The sequence below is a fragment of the Macaca fascicularis genome, chromosome 9 (genome assembly GCF_037993035.2).
Source record: "Macaca fascicularis isolate 582-1 chromosome 9, T2T-MFA8v1.1".
Lineage (NCBI taxonomy): Eukaryota > Metazoa > Chordata > Mammalia > Primates > Cercopithecidae > Macaca > Macaca fascicularis.
Window position 1 is genome coordinate 17,240,279 of NC_088383.1, and position 14,569 is coordinate 17,254,847.

Genomic DNA, 14,569 nt, shown 5'->3' on the forward strand with positions numbered 1-14,569 from the left:
CCCCTAACACATGCACAGTAAGGCAAACAAAACAATATGGAGTAACTGAAGCTAGGAGGTGGAGCTACCAGAAACTCACACCTTATGCAAATGAGATGCCCCGCCCTCATTGGTGTTTTTTTTTTTATAAAAAGCCTTTGCATTTAACTGTAAAAATGGCAACCATCTTCCAGGTGCCCTCTCCGTGGCAGAGAGCTTTCTTCTTTTGCGTATTTAACTTTTGCTCCAACCTCACCCTTTGTGTCATGGCTCCTTAATTCTCTTGCTCGTGAGACAAAGAACTCTGGGTGATACCTCATGAGGAGAGACTGCTACATTGTGGTACTCTGGCCAGACTGTAATAGGGGCAAATACAAAGGGCCACTTTAGTGACAGATTCTTCAGAAAGCTTCTATAAACTCACATTAATTACTCACCCTTAAAAAAAAATGAACGTTTGTTTGTGGTTGTACTGAGTTGACTAGTGTCCCTCCAAAATTAATGTCCACCAGGAAGATCAGAAAATGACTGTATTTAAAAATAAATTCTTTGTAGGTGTAATTAAGCTAAAATGGGGTCATCCTGGATTAGGGTGGGCTCTGAATCTAATGACTAGTGTCCTTTGAAGGACGGAGAGATTTGGCCCGTAGCTCACAACTGTAACTCCAGCACTTTGGGAGGCTGAGGCAAGAGGATCACTTGAGCCTAGGAGTTCAAGACTAGCCTGGGCAACTCAGTGAGACCCCATCTGTATAAAAAATTAAACTAGCTGGGTGTGGTGGTGTACATCTGTGGTCCCAGCTACTTGGGAGACTGAGGTGAGAGGATCACTTGAGCCCAGGAGTTCAAGGCTACAGTGAGTTATGATCCCACCACTGCACACTCCAGCCTGGGTCACAGAGCGAGACGACATGAGGAGGAGGAAGAAGGAAGAAGAGGAGGAGGAATAAGGAAGAAGAGGAGGAGGAGGAGGAACAAGGAAGAAGAAGGTGAGGAGGAAGAAGAGGAGGAGGAGGAAGAGGAAGACTTGAAGACACACAGAGATACAGAGTGAAGAGGGCCAGGTAAAGATGAAGGGAGATATTGGAGTGATACATCTGCAGCCAGGGGACACCAAGAACTGCCAGCCACCTCTAGAAGCCAGGAGACAAGCCTAGAACAAAGTCTCTCTTCGAGTTCCTGGAAAGAATCAACCCTGCCAACACCTTGACTTAGGACTTCCAGCCTCAAGAACTGTTAGAGAATCCATTTCTGTTGTTTTAGGCCACTCAGTTTTTGTTAATTTGTTATGGCTGCCCCAGGAAACTAATAGAGTAGTTAATTCTCTCCTTTAAAATGACCCAGGGGAAGAAAAGCAACAAAAAGTTCTGATTGTTATTTTTTTCTTATCTCTCTGATACTGATAATGACTTGTCATGTGCAGAAAGAATTGTTTGTGTATTTTGTCACATGTATCTGAAGAGGATAATCGAACCTCTAACTAGGAAAACAAAAATAGTCAACGGCAATAGCAAAATGCCATTGGCTACAAGACTCATGACAATAAGAAAAATGTTCCAAAATATGTGATAAAGGTGATGATTTCACAAGGAGATTAGCTGGTTGATCAATGTGCAGAGCTTGAGAGAGCAACATGGAGTCAAGTGAACAAGTTGTTGAATTAGAGATAATGTAAATCTGGGTTATGCAGGTTGTCTCACACCTCTAATCCCAGCACTTTGGGAGGCCAAGGTGAGCAGATCACTGGAGGTCAGGACTTCGAGACAAGCCTGGCCAACATGGTGAAACCCCATCTCTACCAAAAATACAAAACTTATCCAGGCCTTGTGGCATGGGCCTGTAGTCCCAGCTACTCAGGAGGCTAAGACAGAAGAATCACTTGAGCCTGGGAGGCTGAGGTTGCAGTGAGCTGAGATCACACCACTGCACTCCAGCCTGGACAACAGCGAAAGACCCTGCCATACACACCCACACCCACACACACACATGGAAATTATGGTTTAGAAGTCATACAACTGGAGGCTACAAGATTCTGACCCTCCCTAAACTGCCCCTCAGATCAGTGCTTGAGATATTTTGCAGACCCTGTACTTGATGGATCAAGTACACCACCCAGATCAATAAACTGGCTCATCTGATCTTGTGGCCCCGACCAGGGAACTGACTCCGTATAAGAGGACAGCTTCAATTCTCTATGATTTCATCTCTGACCCAACCAATCAGCACTTCCAACTCACTGGCCTTCCCCCTACCCTAAAGAACTCTAATCCCCGAATCCTCAGGGAGACTGATCTGAGTAATAATAAAACTCTGATCTCCTGCACAGCTGGCTCTGCATGAATTACTCTTTCTCTTTGCAATTCCCCTGTCTTGATAAATTGGCTCTGTCTAGGCAGCGGGCAAGGTAAACCCATTGGGTGGTTACACAATTACTATTACAATGATACCATTTATTGACCATTGTGTGCTGGACACTGCTAATTGCTTTACATCATCTAATTTAAAACCCCATTTGGTTGCTATTATGACTCCAATGTTCAAATGAGCAGAAGTGAAGCTTTGAAAATTTAAGTAATTTGATGCATGTCACACAGGCAAGTGGCCAAGGATTTGGATTCAGTCTGCAGGATCTCAAAAGCCATGCTCTAAGTCTAAGCTTCTATGCATCTCTCATTTCAAGGAAAAAAGAGTGCACTAGAGTATTGGGTTAGATGAAAATTCAGAATTCTTCTAATTTTCTTTGGAGGCTCTTATAAATGATTTATACGATCCTTTCCTAAATATTTCCAAAGTGACATTTGATTTGATAGTTGATTTTTAATTTCTGGTTCTTTTATAAATAGAGGAATATGTACTTACTATGGAGTATATCCAGAGTGCTTGGTGGGTTCTTTCTTTTTTTTTTTTTTTTTTTTTTTTTTGAGATGGAGTCTTGCTCTGTCACCCAGGCTGGAGTGCAGTGGCACAATCTCAACTCACTGCAACTCCACCTCCTGGGTTCACGCCATTCTCCTGCCTCAGCCTCCTGATTAGCTGGGACTACAGGCACCTGCCACCATGCCCGGCTAATTTCTTTTTGTATTTTTAGTAGAGACAGGGTTTCACCATGTTAGCCAGCATGGCTACGATCTCCTGACCTGGTGATCCGCCCGCCTCGGCCTCCTAAAGGGCTAGGATTACAGGCATGAGCCACCGCGCCCAGCTGGTGGGTCCATTCTTAAAGAGAGTTAGAGGGGCAGAGTGAAGCTTCTCCAGAAACATTAAGTGAAGAATGACAAATTAATCAAGCATTTGTAACCACATCCTTTAATGAGAGAAAAGTTTTTCAAGAAACAACTGCCTTACTGCAAGGCAAGGAGAGTCATTAATTTAATAATTACAAAGCAGCAATTTTGGGCCAGGCACAGTGGCTCATGCCTTTAATTGTTGCACTTTGGGAAGCTGATGAAGGAGGACTGCTTGATCCCAAGTTCAAGACCAGCCTGGGGAACATAGCAAGTCCCCTATCTCTATTAAAAAAAAAAAAAAAAAAAAAAGGATAAAGTAATAAAAATTGGCTGGGTGTGGTGAGTGCCTATAGTCCTAGCTTTTAGGGAGACTGAGATGGGAGGATCCATTGAGCCCAGGAGTTTGGGACCAGCCCATAGAGAAGCCTCATCTCAAAAACAAAAAAAAAAAAGAAAAAAAACAGCAATTTTTGAAAACATTATTGTAGAAATCAGATACTCTTGCTAACAGGTTTCGGTTTGTTTTGGTCTGAAAAAGGAAAGTACGAAGACACGAGGCTTAGTTTGGATTCCTTTAAACATTCTTATCTTTTTAAAAGGAGAATTGTCCAATTAAAGTTGGAAAAATTACAAAGTACAATTATATATCCTTCTGCTGAGCGTGAGACCTCCTTCTGTCCGCTACGGATTTCCCCTAGATGCTGTCATCCCTGATTGTGGATCACAAGTCCTAGTGGTTCACTTTGATTCAGAGCCTCAACTCACCAGGCGTTGAAATCTGCCACCATCCAGCTCTGACAAAGGGACATTAACAGCTGAGTGCTGTCAGTGTGCTGATGGTCTTATTGCCAACACCATTTCCTCATTTCTCAAGTGGTATCATAGCCCATTTTATAGGAGCAATGGATAGAAATGGATCCCAAGGCACTAAAATATCCTGGACCAAAACTTCTAATAACTTTTTTTTTTTGAGACAGGGTCTCACTCTGTCGCCCAGGCTAAAGTGCAGTGGTATGATCATGGCTTACTGCAGCCCCGGTCTCCCAGGCTCCAGGAATCCTCCTGACTCAGCTTCCCTGGTAGCTGGGACTATAGGCACCCATCACCATGGCCCAACTAATTTTCATGATTTCTCGTAGAGACGGGGTCTCATTATGTTGCCCAGGCTGCTCTAGAACTCCTGGGCTTAAATGATCCTCCCACCTCGGTCTCCCAAAGTGCTGGGATTACAGGCATGAGCCACTGCACCAGGCTGAACAGAACTTCTATTGCCAAATGTTATAATGCCCAATTCTCTCTTGGGCTTTTTCCAGAGTTGCAACTACAATGATACCTATGCAATTAAGCAATTCTGTTGGCATGAATTTCTACCATTCTTCTGTGTTTAAAGAGATGATGAAATTGGTTGTCTGAAGTCATGTGCAAGGCCAGTACTTAACAATCACTCTACAAATAAACTCCTCAGTATTTGTGATAAAGTTAAGTAAGGGACATATTGAAGAAGACAAGTTTCTGCCTCATGGTTGCTTACACTTTGAGACAGACTTCTAATAGAACCCTTCTGCCTGGAAGCACAGAGTAAGAAATCTCCAGACAATTAAAAGCCTGTAGTGGCTGGGTACAGTGGGTTTACACCTGTAATCCCAGCACCTTGGGAGGCCACGGCTAGAGGATCACTTGAGGTCAGGAGTTCAAGACCACCCTTACCAACATGGTAAAATCCCATCTCTACAAAAAAAAAAAAAAAAAAATACAAAAATTAGCCAGGAGTGATGGCAGGCACTTTATCCCAGCTCCTTGGGAGGCTGAGGCAGGAGAATCACTTGAATCTGGGAGGCGGAGGTTGCAGTGAGCTCAGATCGCGCCACTGCACTCCAGCCTGGGCAGCAGAGCAAGACTCTGTCTCAAAAGAGAGAAAGCTAATAGTGAATCACAGTGATCTGCAAGTTTTCAAACATGGTAATACTGAGGTCTCTTTTCTGTTGGTGCTTCTTAAGCTGCTTGCTGCTTTGATCATCTGAAGCTGCTAATGAAGGCTTTATCTCACATTTTGAATTCGTACCTGCTCTTTTGACATTTATTGCTGCTGATGTAAAAGATATTTCACCAATAATACAGGCTTGCTCTGCTTTATGGTCATTTGTATGTCTAAGAATTCATCACACTCTAAGAGCAGAGAGTAGTAATTTAAAATAAGGCAAAATAATATGGCTGGTGATGAACTATTCATCTCTGCTAAACACATTTTAATAAATATCCCTGTATTAGTTAACAACTATAAAAGGAAACGTTTAAGATTAAGAAGAGCGTATGTGAAAGGCCCTATCTTCCTATTACTATAGCACCACTCATATTTGTAGGGTTTGAGACAGAGTCTCGCTCTGTCACCCAGGCTGGAGTGCAGTGGTGCCATCATAGCTCACTGCGACCTCCAACCCCTGGGCTCAAACAATCCTCCCTCCTTGGCCTCCCCAGTAGCTAGGACTACAGGGGCACACCACCATACCTGGCTAATTATTTTTCTTTTTTAGTACAGACAAGGTTTCACTATGCTGCCCAGGCTGGTCATGAATTTTTTAGCTCAAGCTATCCTATGGCCTCAGCTCCCCAAAGTCCTGGGACTACAGGCATGAGCCACCACATCCAGCTCTTTGTGTAGGCTTTTATTTGAAACAAAATTCCTTCTATATTGGTCATTAGGACACTTTCAGCTGCATAAAATAAAACACAGCTCAGAATGGCATAAACAATAAAGACACTTGTCACAACGATTGAAGTCTAGAGGTAGACCTTCCACAGAGCTGCTTAACTTAGCAGTGATGATATCATCAAACATCCAACGCTTTCTTTTCTAGGGTGACCAACTTGTCCCAGTTTTCTGGGACTTTCCTGGTTTTAGCACTTCAAATAAGATGTCCCGAGAACCCCCTTAGTCCGAGATAAACCTGGATGGTTGGTCACCCCATGAGTCCTTTCACCCTCAGGGTGCTAGCTTTGGTCCTGGGGCCTGTGCTCTCATTGCTAAAAATGACTACATCAGCTCGCGTTCTCTACATTCAAATTCATTCAGAGACAGAAAAGGCTATTTCTCTTTCTGGACCTCTATTTTAAAGCATTAAACTGTCCTAGAAACTGTCCAACAGATTTCCCCAGACGTCCCATTGGCCGGAACTATCTGACGTCCCCCTTTCCTCAACCAGACACTGGCTGAGGAAAGGGAATTGACAGGACAGGTGTATCCTAATCAAGATTCAACTGCCTGGGGATGTGGACGTCATCTCCCCCAAGCAGTGATGGGGAGAACAAGAAAAAGAGGTCAAGGCACAAGGATCGCTTGAGACCAGGAGTTCGAGAACAGCCTGGATAATACAGTAAGATCTCGGCCTCTAGAAAAAATACAAACATTAGCCAGCCATAGTGGTGCATGCCTATAGTCTTAGCTACTGGGGGGCTGAGGCAGAAGGATTGCTTGAGTACAGGAGTTCGAGGCTGCCATGAGCTATGATGGTACCACTGCACTGCAGCCTGAGCGACAGAGCAAGACACTATCATAAGGAAAGAAAAACAAAGAAAGGTGATAGTGGGTGATGATGGATTTGGACATTGTCCATGCAGCAGATATTGTTGGTTGCCTATGAGTTCCATCTTTTTAGTTTTGTCTGCCTCTCCATCCCTGTTGATTCCTTGGGGTAAGGAGAATTCTTTCCTGTTCATGTTTTAGGATGCCTGGGATGGATGCGGGGCGGGATGGGGGTGGCGGGAAGGAAAGGGCCTTTACATAATTTGGAAAGCCTTCTCTGGTTATTCTGAGATTTTTTTTTTCTCCTCTCTGCATCATGATCATAAGCCCCAGTAACACAAGCTAGACTCCCATGCCTTCAGATAAACGGTGCTGGTATTTCCGGAGTCTCATTTCTCTAGAATATTAGATTCCAGCATTGCAGACCTGAGATTTTTTTATAAATGAAAAGCTGTTTGGATCTACCTTTACCTACCTATGAAATGTCACCAATTAACCTGGTATCAAAGCAGAGTGCAGTGGGTATGTAGCCGGCGTCTTCTGTATGACCTGGTGCTCCTTAGGTAAGCTACTTAATGTTTACATCATAGCAAGCTACTCAATGAAAACCTCCCTAGCACAACCACCAATTTATCCATAAGGTGCCCCTCACTGGGGGGAATGTTTCACCTTGCCTTCCAGAGCCAGCAAGACTCATTTAGAATTCATTTTCAATTTTCTCCCAGATTCTCCATCACCAAAACATTGGATTTAAGCCTTAATGCTCCCAAGCTGCAGCATTTCAAAGACAGACTGAAGTAGCATGTGAGTTCCAGGTTAAAAAACAAAAAAACAGAAACACAAAACAAAACAAAAACCAAAGGTGTCAAACATTAAAGCGAGCCATTTTTCTGCCTAAACTGGTAGACATCTTTGTGAGACTTAAAAATGACTGAAGCAACACCTTCAATATTTTCAATGAACTGCAATCCAATGACCCCGTGAGTTGCTTTTTCGGTATGTCTGTACTGAAGATTTTTATCTCCACACACTCTCCCTCTACCGAGGACCTTACTGCCACATCTGCCATATCACATCAACAGTAGTGAACGTCCTTTGCAAATGCAAATATTTGTAAAATATTCTCAGAGTAGGTGAGGACAGAGTTCACTGATAGTTTAGGATAATTACAGGGGCTCTATGCGCAAATGTCAACACAGAAAAAAATTAGCAGAAAATGGGGCAAAGTGACAATACAAATGGCCAGATTCCCTATTATCACTTGCTGTACATCTCACAAGACAGCTGATTCCCCGCTCTGTACGGGTTCCAGCATCCAGTGATTTATTGGGTAATTCAGCATTTGCTAGTATGTCTTGTGCTAATTAAATGCATCGCACTCTATTCAGAAATGTCACAATTGATTTGTCTTCTGCAAGCACTGACTTTATTTCAATCTTCTGAAAAAGATTTTATGAGCCCCAGATAACTTATCCTGGCACATTCATCTCCCAGGGTAGCTTCTAGGAGTGGGGGCAGTAAGAGAAGAAACCCCCAGTGAACATTTAATACAAATACCTTTGCGGACATCTTATTTATCCGTCATATGCCATGTATCTGAGTAACAGCGTAGGTATGGCAAAATTACAAACTGCTCCATTAGCCTATAAAAGCATTTAAACATGACAGAAGTTAATGTGAAATGATATTGGCAGAACTTATTGGATGCTGTTAGATCAATCCCAGAAAACATGTACTTCGAAAGTGGGTTATTTATTATGGGGTGTTTACTTATTCACAAATTGATTTTGATGAAATTTAGCTATTAACTAACTTGCATACAAGAGGAAATCTCATAATGTCATTTCAGGGGCGTGGGTGGGGAGAAAATACAATTTAGTGAACATTTTAGGAGATGTAACACATCTCACAGTCGCATAGAATAACAAAGGTTGAGGAAGACGAAACAACTAGCTATTTTTTTTTTTTTTTTTAACTCCAGGTGGTTTTCTGCTACTTCACTTCACCTTGTGAACCTAGTTGCAGCCTCCAGGTTCGGTGTGTTCTTTAAGGACCAGCTACAGGAAAAATATCCAGCTTAGTCCAGGGGAAATTAAAATTCAGCCTCAAGCAGCCACTGCTTATGAATTGATAATCGTGCCACAGAAAAGGAAAGATGATCACATATGTCCCATTGGAAAAGAGTGATTACTGCAAATACGAGACAAGGAAAAGATTACTCAAAGAAGAGCCGCTATGCAGCCTTCAGCAGGGAAATTTTAGGAGTCATATTCCTGGAAATCAGTAACTCAGTAGCATGGATTAATCCATGTGTCTATTTATGTTAATATTTGTGTTTGAGTGCAAAACTGCATCCCTGCATAGTAATAATATCAACTTTCAGAGTCCATTTGGTCTTCTATTAAAGACATGCTTTTCCTGTGAAACTAACTAGAATGCCAACCATGATGGCAGAGCTCTTCAGAGTTCAAGTAGGTGTCCTATTAAAATGGCCATTGCCTTTTAGTTCCTATGTATTATAGAGAAAGTCAATATGTGAGACTAATTAAGTTATTCAGAGGTCCTTAGAATCAGCTATCCTGGCCAGCTTCTAAAATAGTGCAATTAAATATTTTTCAAGTCACTCCATGAGATTTGGTTTGTGAATAACTAAATAATCCACAAATGTCTATTGGAAAATTCTTCTGCAAAAATACAAAAGCAAAGTATAAGGTAACAGTTTACTAATTTTGCATGCCTCTCGACTTTAAAGTATACTATTCTTTTCATTTAATAGAAAAACCAAGATGCAGATGCCTTAAGTGACCACACTTCATACTTAAAAGTATACAGACAGGTGCAAAATGGCAGAACTGAAATGAAAAAAACAGCCTTCCAACTCTCATTTCTACCTCTCTATACCATAGCACAGTAGAAACTATTGTAGGTCACTATATAAACAAAAAGCATTGTCAAGAAAGATGGGCCAGGTGCGGTGGCTCATGCTTGTAATCCCAACACTTTGGGAGGCCAAGGTGGGCTGATCACTTGAGGTCAGGAGTTCGAGACCAGCCTGGCCAATATGACAAAACACCATCTCTACTAAAAATACAAAAATTAGCCAGGCACGGTGGCGTGTGCTCATAGTCCAGCTACTCGGGAGGCAGAGGCAGGAGAATCGCTTGAGCCCAGGAGGCAGAGGTTGTAGTAAGCCAAGTTCTAGCCACTGCACTCCAGCCTGGGCAACAGAGCGAGACTCCATCTGGAAGGAAGGAAGGAAGGAAGGAAGGAAGGAAGGAAGGAAGGAAGGAAGGAAGGAAGGAAGGAAGGAAGGGAGGGAGGGAGGGAGGGAGGGAGGGAGGGAGGGAGGGAGGGAGGGAGGGAGGGAAGGAAGGAGAGAGAGAGGGAGAGAGGGAGAGAGAAAAAGAATTAACCTAATTCTAAATTAGTTTAATATCATAACTTCTTTTTAACAATTTTTTTTTTTTTTTTAGAGATGGGGTCTCGTCATGTTGCCCAGGCTGGTCTCAAACTCCTAAGCTCAAGTAATTCTCCCATCTCAGCCTCCCAAAGTCCTGGGATTACAGGCATGAGCCACCTTGCCGAGGCTAATATACTATCTTCTTAAACACCAAGGTGTAGTGGACGATGGGCTGTGCTGCCCAGATCTCCCCATCAGAATTGAAGGCCTCACTCCACAACTGCTGGAAATGTTGGTGACAGAATCCCCAGCACTGATCCTTTTCCAGGAACTGCCCTTAATCAAAGGTGTCATGCCTTCCAGAGGGAAGCCCATTTCCAGTGACTGCCCCAAAGAGGAGTGGAAAGTCTTGACTCCTTGCCTCAAGGTGGGGTGACACTGAAGACATCTCAGTTTAAAAGTCTCCGTGGGAATCACTGAGGTCTCTATTATGGCTGTGTTGCAACTAGACTTCTCCATTGATCCCGTTTAGCTTCCCTACCTCCCTTACATGTAAATTTCCTAATAAACCTCCTGGAAGCTCATCTCCATCTGAGAACCTGTCTACCATTGAATGGGGCCTCTGAAAATAAGCATCAGATTGAGCCCAAAAGTCAAAGAATTTCACATTTTGAGTGCACTAGAAATAAGAATGCAAATATGTTTTTGAAATAATATTTTACTAATTATTATCTCCCTATTTTTGGTTACATATGATTCACACTTATTTTGTTAATCACTCATTCTAAAATTAGATGTAATAATTATTTGAGTTGTAGGTTCACGGTAAAAAAAAACAACTCATACAGATTGTAACAAATTAAAAACATTAATAGGTTTGAGAGTTTAGATATACATTTCTTTTGAGATGGGGTCTTTCTATGTTGCCCAGGCTGGTCTTAAACTCCTGGGCTCAGGTGATCCTCCAGCCTCAACCTCCCCAAGTGCTGGGATTACAGCCATGTGCCACCATACCTTGCAAAACATATGCTTTTATTACCCAAAAAAAAAACATGAAAAGCAGCTGGGCACAGTGGCTAATGCCTGTAATCCCAAAACTTTGGAAGGCTGAGGTGGGTGGATCATCTGAGGTCAGGAGTTTCAGACCAGCCTGACCAATATAGTGAAACCCTATCTCTACTAAAAATACAAAAATTAGCCAGGCAAGGTGGTGCACACCTGTAGTCCCAGCTACTTGGGAGGCTGAGACAGGAGAACTGCTTGAACCCAGGAGGCAGAGATTTCAGTGAGTCGAGATCCTGCCATTGCACTCTAGCCTGGGTGACAGAGTGAGACTCTGTATTAGAAAAAAAAAAAAAAAAATTGAAAAGTGATTTTAATCAAAGTTTATAAAAATTATAAAACATAAATTTAAAAAAAATACCTTTCTTTAAACTCAGCATTGTAATAAGAGTTTACTCAGAGGTTTGGGGAAAATGTGCAAATAAATAAGACAGCAAATTAAATAATTATCCAAATGATGGTGGAGACATAAAGCACCAGTAGGTTCTTAAAAAATGAATTTTTAAATCAATCTACAGATTACAGTTCTACAAAAGATAATCAGGTAAGTAAACCCCCAAATGCATTTGTGGAAATTCAATACTCATTAATGATAACAAAGAAACGTTTACCAAAGTAAGAATAGAAGAGACTTCCTTAATCTGACAATGTCTCTCCAAAATCCACAGTTAATTCTGAAATATTCAAATCTTTCGCCAAGTTGAGAAAAAGACAAAGATGCTAGTAGCAATTTTATTGAAAATCATATAGGTCTAGCTAGTGTAATAAGGCAAGAAAAATAAAATATGCGTTAGAATTAGAAAGCAAAAAAAAAATTGTTCATTATTTGTAGTTAAAATGATTTTCACAGACAACATGTAAAAGAAAGAATGATTATTAGAAATAGCAAATAAATTCAGTGAAGTCGCTGGTTCCAAGATTAGTGTATAAAAATCAAGTGTATTTCTAAAGATCAGCAACAAAAAATAGAGTCTAAATAATTATGCCATTTAAAATAGCATCAACAAACATAACAAGTTGGAGATAAATCTGAGAAAAGGTGTGTAAAATTTTGATACTGAAAATTGTAAGATGCTATTGGGAGAAATTAAATAGGATTTAAGTCAATGGATAAATGTATTTATGGTTTGCAAGAGCAATATTTTGAAGGTTTCAGTTAATGAAGCTAAATACATACCTTCCTTATGATCTAGCCATTCCACTCCCAGATATTTATGGAAAAAAATAAAAACATATCCACAGAAACACATTCATGAATGCTCATACCAGCTTTACTTATAATAGCCAAAAACCAGAAATAACTGAAATATTCATTAATAGCAAAGTGAATAAACACATTGTGGTACGTTTATACATTGGAATTCTAATGAGCAATAAAAAAAGAACAAACCAATGATAGACACACGAGAAGGATACATCTCAAAAACATGATGAATAGAAAAACAGACATAAGAGCAAATACTTTGGGTGCAGTGGTTCACACCTGTAATCCTAGCACTTTGGGAGGCTGAGACGGGTGGATCCCTTGGGCCCAGAAGTTCGAGACCAGCCTGGGCAACATACAGAGATCCTGTTTCTACGAAATCATTTAAAAATGTAGCTGAATGTGGTGGCACACACCTGTGGTCCTAGCTACTTGGGAGGTTGAAGTACAAGGATTTCTTGACCCATGAGTTCAAGACTGGAGGAAGCAATGATTGTGCTACTGCATTCCAGCCGGGCAACAGACAGGTTTTTATATATTTTTATGTTTTTATTTCAATAGCTTTTGGGGTATAAGTGGTTTTTTGTTACATGGATCAATTGTGTAATGTAAAGTTTAAGGAGGATTTTTTTTTGGTTTTTTTTTTTTTTTTTTTTTGGAGACAGAGTCTCACTCTGTTGCCCAGGCTGGAGTGATACAATCTTGGCTCACTGCAACCTCCACCTCCCAGGTTCAAACGATTCTCCTACCTCAGCCTCCCAAGAAGCTGGGATTACAGGCACATGCTACCATGCCCGGCTAATTTTTTTTTTTTTTTTTTTTTTTGAAACAGAGTCTCGCTCTGTTGCCCAGGCTGGAGTGCAGTGGCGCAATCTCGGCTCACTGCAAGCTCCGCCTCCCGGGTTCATGCCATTCTCCTGCCTCAGCCTCCTGAGTAACTGGGACTATAGGCGCCTGCCACCACGCCCAGCTAATTTTTTTTTGTATTTTTAGTAGAGACAGGGTTTCACCGTGTTAGCCAGGATGGTCTCGATCTCCTGACCTTGCGATCTGCCTGCCTCGGCCTCCCAAATTGCTGGGATTACAGGCATGAGCCACCGCGCCCGGCCTAATTTTTGTATTTTTAATAGAGATGGGGTTTTACCGTGTTGGCCAGGATGGTCTCCAACTCCTGGCCTCAAGTGATCCACCTGCCTTGGCCTCCCAAAGTTCTGGGATTACAGGTGTGAGCCACTGCACCCGGCCTGAAGTCTGAGGTTTTAGTGCACCTGTCACCTACAGGTCTTTTCAGACACTGTCTCAAAACTTAAAAGAATAAATACTACAAATTTCCATTTATATAAAATTCTAGAACAGGCAAAACTGATCTGTAGCGACAAAGCAGATCAATTTATGCCTGGGGCTGGTATAGAGAGGAGCCAGGTAGGGAAGAGAGCTTTTTGGTGTGATGGAAATGTTCTTTAACTTGATCGTCAAGATGATGACACAGCCATATACGATTTTCAAAACTCAAACTTCACACTTAAAATGGGTGCAATAAATTGTATTTCAAAAGTCAAAATTTTAAAAAATTACCATTTATAGGCATGCACAGAATGAGAACTCATTCTACATAAACTCAGTATACTCAGAAGGTATATAGCAATGTGCTACCTCCAGGAACAAAGAGATCTTGCAAATTTTAGATGGATATTTAAAACTCTGTATCAGGATTCTAGCAAAAAGTAGGAAGAGATGACATACTAAAATTAGGTCATTTGAGGAAATTTAATAAAGGGATTATTTAAAAGACACAAGCAGAGTGTAAGAAAACCATAAGAGAAAGTGCAGTAGCAGAGGGCTAACAGCCCCAAGACCACAGGCACAAGGAAGGAAGTGGCCACCAGGATAAAGAAGAGTCCTGTAGGCCGGGTGCAGCGGCTCATGCCTGCAATCCCAGCGCTTTGGGAGGCCAAGGTGGGAGGATCACTTGAGTCGAGGACTTCAAGACCAGTCTAGGCAACATAGTGAGACCTCATCTCTAAGGGGAAAAAAAAAAAAAAAAGTTTTAAAAACTAGCCAGGCGTGATGGTGCATGACTATGGTCCCAGCTACTTGGGAGGCTGAGGCTGGAGGATAGCTTAGGTCCAGGAGATCGAGGTTGCAAGGAGCCATGACGGTACCACTGCACTCCAGCC